The sequence below is a fragment of the Rattus rattus genome, chromosome 12, assembly GCF_011064425.1.
Source record: "Rattus rattus isolate New Zealand chromosome 12, Rrattus_CSIRO_v1, whole genome shotgun sequence".
Taxonomy (NCBI): domain Eukaryota; kingdom Metazoa; phylum Chordata; class Mammalia; order Rodentia; family Muridae; genus Rattus; species Rattus rattus.
Genome location: NC_046165.1, coordinates 54,711,851 through 54,720,424, shown reverse-complemented (window position 1 = coordinate 54,720,424; position 8,574 = coordinate 54,711,851). Strand labels below are relative to the sequence as shown.

General features: G+C 46.7%; 1 protein-coding gene across 1 annotated transcript in view; it reads left to right on the top strand.

The window, feature by feature from the left end:
* The first annotated feature begins 786 nt into the window (after nucleotides 1–786).
* Loxl2 (lysyl oxidase like 2) overlaps nucleotides 787–8,574 on the top strand; it is an 83,195-nt gene continuing 75,407 nt past the window's right edge. Inside the window, exon 1 of the mRNA XM_032918383.1 lies at nucleotides 787–896. The gene's annotated coding sequence lies outside the window, so the exon portion shown is untranslated. The remainder of the gene's footprint in view (nucleotides 897–8,574) is intronic.

Here is an 8,574-nt window from a genome sequence, read left to right as displayed (position 1 = left end):
GGTTTAGCATTTAAGTAAAGTTGACAAATTAAATCTATATGAGCTGGTTTTCCCCGAGTCCTTATCTTGAAACAATTTCGCTTGTAAACAGAATTTCTAGGTGGTTTTCTGAGGGGCGTTTAGTTTATATAGACACAGACCTCTAAACCAGCTTGATTTATTTTTAACTTCTTGCTTTGAGAAGTCTTTAGGAAGACCGGTATTAGGCTATTTCAGGGTTATCAGTTGTGATAAAGTTTTAAACTCCAGTCAGATTCCAGCGACTGGCTTCTTTTCCCGCCCCTGTCTCAATTTTTGTCTTGACTCAGTGCACAGATGTGAAGCTCGAATTGTAAGGCGAGCAGTTTGGGTTTGCTGTTCAGAAACCTTCTACCTGAGAAGGCACACGAAGCCTGAGCGAGATAATGACTTCAACTTTTAGTTTTCAGGTAAAGAAGCTGCATTCAGCGCCCGCCTTAATCTTAGTAAATCATACCCTGAGCGAACTGGAACGCGGGGGCCGGGAGATGGAAGGCGCAGAATCCTCTAGTGGAAAGGAGTGCACAGTCTGGAACGGCGCGGTCTCCTGGGCGGCCAGCTGCAACTCTTGCTGATCCACCCCCACCCCACCCCACCCCACCCCACCCCCCAATCCTAGGATAAACCGAGGAAGTTCAACAAAGGGTGGAGGCCGGGCTAAACTAGAGGCCGCCTTCGGGGCGAGCTGGGGTCGGGGGTGGGGTTTGCCGCGAGTTTCTCTTTAAAAGCGGGAGGCGAAAGCTTGCCGCAACTGTAGCGCGCGCCTCCCTGCATTTTCCCCTGGCTTCTCTGCGAGCGGGCCCTCGGCGATCGGCGTGGAGAGGGGCCACCGCTGAGATCCCAGTCCCTGCCTGGCCACCACGGAGCCCAGCTACCAAGTAAGAACGCTTACCTCTGTCACCCCCCTCTCCCCTCTCGCGCGCAGCCCGAGGGCTAGCAGGAGCATCCCCAGGCTCCATCCTACCCCTCTCTCCCTCCTCCCTTGGGGCAGCTTGGGCCAGGAATGCAGGAGGACGTGCAGGCTGACAGGTCCCCCTACTCCCAACCCCAAGCCAGCAGCCCCGCCCAGTCCCACTTAGCCGGGGTCCAGGGAGGCGGTCAGTTTATCCCAGGAGCTGAGTCTTCTGGGCAACCAGGGCTCTTCCAGACCGGGCCTTGGGGCGCAAGCTGCGTGCTTTGAAGCGTGCAGAATGGAGAAGGGGCTTCGGAAAGTTAGGATGGTAACCAAGAGTTCTGGCTTTTGAGAGATGGAGCTTATGGCGGGGAGGAGGCAAGGAAGACATTTAAGTATGGCTGTGACTGTGACTTCGGGCATCGTGGGGTCGAGTGCCAGGCAGCTGTGGAGCGAATAGCTTGCAACTGGATTTTTCTACCCAGCTTGCTGGAAAGGCTCTACCGAGAGCCAGAGTTCAGCGAACAGAGTAGGAGAAAGGTCCTGGCGCCAAGTATTCATTCCCAAGTCTTCTGGGAATCTCTTACCGCCGTTATCCAGGAGAGACTGAACTGTAGGAAAGAACCCGCACTAGCGAACCCCTGGGTGGTGTGTAGAGTCCGGGTGTGTTTAGTCTCGAGGTCTTTAATATTAACTGCAAACACGCAGGCCTTTTGGTCCCCGTGTCCTTATTTTTCTCTGTTTCCTACTGGTGTCATCTCCCCCCACTCGCCCCAGTCCCCAACTTTTGAAGTCATAGGATGTAGTGGTCTGCTGAAAGTGTCTCTATTCACCCCCACCCCCGAAATGATGGGAAGAAACAGACATTACTTTCTCTCCATCACTCCCTGGACCACTGCGACAAAGATTACTGAAGAGTTTCCAACCAATTAACCACCAAACAAACAGTATCTCAACAAAACAGAATGCAGAGTGCCCCTGAGTGGACCAGGAGACTGAGTAACCTACCCATTGTGGCTAGGGAACTCCCAGTTCAGATGGGAGGTATGTGACATCAGAAATACGCCCAAATTAGTTTTATCCCCCAAACCCTTGGGCTAAAATCAGCCCAAGGTATACTTTCCCCTTTTACATTGAAGGGCTGAAGCTCAACAGTCCTGATTTAGTGTCGAGCTGGAGCCCTCCCTTAAGTCACCACTGGATGTGAGTGCCTGCAGCCTGCAAAACCCAGTTGTCACCTTGGGAGAATCAGTAATAGGGGGGTGCACAGTGTCTTGTGTACTTAGTTGGCTAGGGGCTGGGTAGAGGGTTGACCAATTTCTGGGTCACTTCACACAGAAAAAGACGTCTGACTCACTGGACTGACCTTATCTTGGAGAAATTATAACGTCCTCCTAGTCTCTGCCTTTTCCTAATCCTACTCTCTTCTCCTTGGGATAGCTGTGAAGCCAACGGGTTCCTGATGGTTTATAGGCTGTCCCTAAGGACACTGGGTCTCATTAGTCTATATTTGCTTTTCCGCTCTGACCTTTGTGTTAAAAAAGCAAAATCAGTTCCACATCAAGTAGTAACACAGGGAATAAAACCCAGTTTTAGGGACGAAGCCCACACTGGATCCTGACATTCTAAAGCTTCCCTAAGGAGTCGTTGAGGACCCTTCCACTGCTCTGCTTCCTTTCCAGCTGGGATCCTCTCCTGGGCTCTTTCCTATCCCTCTGACCTTTGGATGACCAGTTGGAAAGTACTTTGTGAGGGAAACAGATTTCCTGGGCTGTGAATGTGACCATCAGAAAGCTGACTAATGTCCTAGAAATTTCTAAATTGTTTGTTTAAGCTGTTTTATGCTGAAGATGTTCAAATATGCTCTTGGGAGCATTCTGAATAATTAATGTTCTTCTCATTAGTCCTAACATTTTGCCCCACTTACATTATGACCTGTTTTTCTTTTCTCAGTGAAGATTTTTTTTTTAAGGCAAACCTTGACATCATATGATTTTATCCATATTGATGTTCATAGATCAGCAAAATCCTGGAAAGTTTAGGTAACTGTGATACTAATGTTACACTCGAGAAAGTGATCTAGGATTTTTTTTTTTTACTATCATCTATTACACAATCTATGTGATATTCTTCTCCCAACTTTCTTCCAAATGGAGTGGATCTCCATCCTGATGCTCTGTATAATGTGCTATGTTCCTGTCACATGACATTGCTGGCTTCCAAGCCATTTCTCTATTTTTTACAAAGTCCCACTAAACACTGAGATGGATAGTGTTTAATTCATTTCACACTTGAAATTAAAAAATGCAGATGTTGTCTGGGCATTGCCGGTTGCTGGGCAAACAGCACCAGACAAACTGACTTCATTCCTGGGATCGAGGTAAATAATCAAAGAATATTAGCTCTGAGTACCCTTCGGCTCCCAGAAGGGGACCCCTTAGCAGGCTGCGCTAGAGTTTACTGCTTTCTGGGAGGAGATACTTTGTAATCATTTGGTGATTGGTCCTTTGGAGCTTGAGATATCAGCTACAAGAAGCCTGGGTCTGTTGTAGGAAAGCATTCTCAGGGTTGGAAGTAAGGCCAGTTCCGTCCTTGAGGTTCTTCTTTGGTAGGATAAAGGAAATGACTACATACACCTGCGTTCTAGAGAAAACAAAGGCCACAGAGAAGAGTTTAGGAGAGGACAGTCACCCATCTTTGAGTATCACCTGGCCATTTTGGCTGCTGGCATCTTTCACACTGATGCCCCTAACACCTATGGCAGAAAGAGGAAGAGGATTCTCTGTCTCCCTGCTAAAGTTCCACGCTTTAGACACCTTGCTTTATTTTGCCTTTGTCTAATGAGCACTGGTAGCACCAGAGTGTTTTGCTATTTGGATTTTCATCACTTAAGTTTATTTGCTTCTTAAATGCAGTGTTAAGATACCATTTTACATCTTATTAATGATCATGGGTTAGGATCCCCCCTTCCTCCTCAAACTGTGTGTGGGAAAGGACTTCTTGTTTCCGGGACTAGACTATCTGTTGTCTTGTTTGTTTTGCATGGAAAGTGACAAGGGTGAACAGCTCCTCCATAATACAGTCAGCTAGAGGCTAAGAAATGGGGGAAAGTGAGAGAGAGAGAGAGAGAGAGAGAGAGAGAGAGAGAGAGAGAGTGTGTGTGTGTGTGTGTGTGTCTCCAACCTCATTCACCAACTTGAGGAGCTCAGAAGAGGTGTATGTCAGCCTTAAAGACCTCTCGAAGCTTTAATTCCCTTCTCCCTCAGGTACCAGGCTATGTCCATCCAAGCAGACTCCCTAGGTAAGATTGTGTCTCCAGCTGCAGTTACAGGAGTATCATTTCTTTCCTAGTAAAGTTTTAGGGAAACTGAGGAAATGCCTCTTCTTCTGCAGAATAGTTCCTTCTGTAGAAAAGCTCTTCGGTCAGTTTGCCTGGTAGTTGTACTCTGGTAGATGCTGAAGACTCAGATGAAATGGCTGGAGCCCACCCTGCCCTGGGACCAGAGAGTCTGCCAGAGTAACAGTTGTGTGCTGAAAAGGAAGAAACAGGCAGATACCCACAGAGACTCGGTCACAACTGTACATGTGGCCTTGGATGTCTCAGCCTTTAGCCTTGTTCAGGCTGGGTCAAGGCCGCAGATACTCCTTGTCCTAGTTGGCTGGCGTGCTCCACCCTCAAATGTGGTACACGCTTAGCAGGGAGGAGTACCTGGCCAGGATGTAGCTGATTTCCTAAGCCTTAGTGTCAGAGAAGTCTCTAGCACCAAGACCACCTTTTTAGAATGATTTTTCCCCTCCCGCTTTCCCTCCTTTTATTCAATTAAATATCCTAGGCTGACCTCGAATTCAGCATGTAGCTGGAGATGACCTTGAACTTCTGACCTTCCTGTCTCTATCTTGAAGGACTGGGATAAAATGCATGCACCACTACAATGTCTAGTTTATGTGATGTGGGTACTGAACCCAGGAATAAGAGTTTCTGTTTTGTCATGCTTTGTAGTGCTGAGGACTGAACCCAGGGCCTTGTGGATGCTAGGCAAATGCTATACCAGTAAGCCACTTCTCCAGCCCCAGCATGACTTTTTGAAAAAGCATCTAATAGTTTTAACGCTCTCATCCAAATCAATTGACTATAGATGAGCAAGTACATTCCTAGATTCTCAATTCTGTGCTCTTCTTTCTGTCTTTCTTTAAGCCCTACACCATCTTGGTTGTCAGTGTATTAGAAACCAGAGTGTCCGTTTGTCTTCTTTGTTCACTTCAGAATAGATTTTGGATTTCTTTCAATTGCATATTTATTTTTAGAGTTGGTAGCTTTGTCAGTGTTCACAAAGAAATCTGCTAAGATCAGGATTGAGTTGGAGATACACAGGTCAACCCAAGGATTAGTTTTTAAACAGTGAGCCTTCCAGTTCATGAACATGGGATGCTCGGGCATTTATTGAGAAGATCTTTCATTTCTTTCAACAATGTCTTGTATTTTCAGGGTGTAACATTTGTGCAGCTAGATAGTTAAGACCCGTACTGCTCTTGTAGAAGACAAGAATTTGGTTCCTAACGCCCACATAGGCTGGTTTGAAATTGCCTATGACCACCGCCAGCAGATCTGGCGCCCTCTTCTGGCCCTAACAGGAACTTCACTCAGGTGCACATACAGAGACTTATGCAATCAAAAGTAAAAAAAATACGTAAACATTTTAAAGAAAGTATATAGGAATATCATTATTTTGTACATTGATTTTGTAGTCTATAACCTTGATGAACTCTATTTTTTTTAAGTTAGTTTCTTAGGAATTAAAAAGCATTACATTCTATGTATGTGTGTGCACACAGAAGCCACGGCATGTCAGTGAACATCAGAGGACAATTTCAGGAATCAGTTCTTTTCCACCAGAGAGGGCTCTGCAGATTGACACTAAAGTAATGAAGCTTGTTGCTGGCAAGCCATCTTGCTGACCTGGTTTCCCAGGATTTTCAAAAACGCACACATCTGAGTACATCCTTAGACAGGAATGTGGTATCCGAGAGGTGGATGATTGGTCTTCTAGGGAGCTGCAAGCCCAGAGGCAGACGAATGTGAAAGCAGGTAGGAACTTGGCCAGAGCTTTGGGCGGCAAGCTGGCGCTGGTTTTTATGACGTTAAAGAGAGTGGGAGGCTTGCTAAAGCTGGCGCTGGTAGCCTCCTTGAGATACAGGAAGACTGTTAGAATCCATCTTAGATGGAGAATTGAGATTAGCACTAATGTTGATTGGTGACAGTAGTAACTGAGAAAGTCTATCCTGTTCTGTACACACAAGAACTGTCAGGCCCCTGGGTATATGCCACTGCCCTGTAGATGCCATTATCTTGAATGAGCACTGGAGACTTGGTACCAGCTGGCTTTGTGCAGTCAAGCCCAGCCAGCTTCGCTGATGTGGCAGTTGGTGCCTGTTGCTAATGCTCTCTGGGCTCTCTCATGGGAGCCAAGGCTGCCACGGGCAGCACAATCCCAGGTCTGAGGCTTTTAAGCACTTTCAGTACCACACTCCTACTCTGGCATAGCCAGGTGCTTCTAGCTGAAGATGTGGCTACGGCCCTGTCTGGGTTTGGCTATCATGTAAAGAGAGCAACGGTTGAAATGATGGACTGTTGGACCAAGTTGTTCCTCTCAGACCCTCACTTGGTCTACAGCTCCTGGAGATGCCCAGTGTGCATGAAGGGCTGAGTCTCCCTTTGATGGTCATGCCTTCTTAGATAAAGTGTCTGGGGAAGATTTCAATTCAGGAATGAGCCTACAGACTCTGAATGACTGTGTACTCCTCCCACTTGGACTCCCACCATCTCCCACGCAGTACACTTAGCTCACTCAACTGTCTGAGCCCTCCCATGACTGAGCATTCACCTAGACTGACCTCGAGCACTCAGGCTGTAGTCAGTTCCATCCCTGGAGACACCAGGCTTGTAGGGAATACTGGATTGCACCCCAAGCTTGCATATCATCCTGGCCTCACTTTTCATCTCCTCTCCCTGCTACTTTTTGTGAACTTCCATCTCCTTACAAGAGGCGCTCAAGGTTAGAACAATCTAATTAGTTCCAAGATGCTAGTTTTGTGTGTCTGAAAGTATGTGCACACCCGTGTGCGAGCATGTGTCTGAGGGGTAAAACCTGCCTCCCATGTGGCATGTTAATAGTGGTTGAGAGGAAACCATACGAGCAACAAGGTCTCCATGATCACATGTATGATCTTGAGACCCCAAGTAAAAACTTGGGCATGGTGATATGCTACAGAGAAGAGACTGGTGGGTGTCTGGGGTTTATTGGCTGGCCAGCTTAGGTTACTTGAACAGCTTCAGACCAGTGAGAAACCCTATCTCACAAACAATGAGTGGAGCCTTGAGAAACAACACCCAAGGTTGGTGTCTGTCCTGAACATGCATGTGTACATGTATATGCATGTGCAAAACTCTCATGCATGCATGCAACCCCTGCATATGCGCACAGATACAAAATTAATTTTAAAAATATAATGCAAACAGAGTGGTACCCTCCTGGATTTTGTCCAGATTGTTGCCAGTGTGAGATTATATTAGTCATCACCCTTTGAGCCTTGGCTGTGAACCCGGCACTCCTCTGCATACTTTGGACTTTTTCTATCACCCCCAAGGACCCTATAACGCTTCTCTAATTGCAGAATCTGAGCCTACTCTTGGGTGCTGACATCCTGTTCTTTTTAATTAACTAATTTTAAAATTAAATTTAATTAATTTTATTTAATTAATTTTATATCTTGACCACAGTTTCCTCTCCTATCCTCCCAGCCCCTCCCTCCCATTCCTCCCACCCATCCACTCCTCGTGCATTTCTCTTCAGAAAAGGGGAAGGTTCTTATGATGGTGTGTCAGCAGTAAAGTCTAGGCACCTTCTTTCCTTTTAAGAAGGCTAGACAAGGCAACCCAGTAACTGGAAAGGGTCCCAAAGATAGGCAACAGAGTCAGAGACTGGCCCTGCTCCCACTGTTGGGAGTCCCTCAAGAAGAGCAAGCTACACAACTGTAACATATGTGCGGAGAGCCTACCCCAGGCTTCCTGGTGGGTGGCTCAGTCTCTGAGTCCCTATGGGCCCATGTTAGTTGAGCCTGTGGGTTTTCTTGTCATCTGACATCCTGCTATTATGTAACCAAGCCATGAGGCCCCCTTTTGTTAGGTGTTATGTAGGTTGGATATTCGAACCCAGTGGGCATCCTGGCCTTGTGTTTCTATGTGTGGTCTTTGAATTGGATTGTGAGTTTTCCAGTGTCTTCACCATGGGGAACATGCTGGAGAGATGAAGTACATCACTTTGTTACTGTGTACACCCATGTATGTTGTGCATGTATGTGGATAGGGTCACCCACGCAAGTGCATGTGAAAGCCAGAGGCTGATGTTGCAATGTCTTTCTCAATTGCTTCTATATCTTATGTTTTGGGATAGGATATCTTATGGATCCTATATTCACAGTGTCAGATAGATTGACTAACCACAGAACCCTCTGCTCACTTTACCCTGTGAGCTGTCTCCCTGGCCTCTGGTTGGTTTTTACCTTTCCATCAGATCTAAGCGGTTCCCGTAAGCACATTTGAAAGTGTCTGAAATTGTTTCAACCTCCCCAGGAAACAGCCTGGTCAAAGTAAGATTCCACCCCAC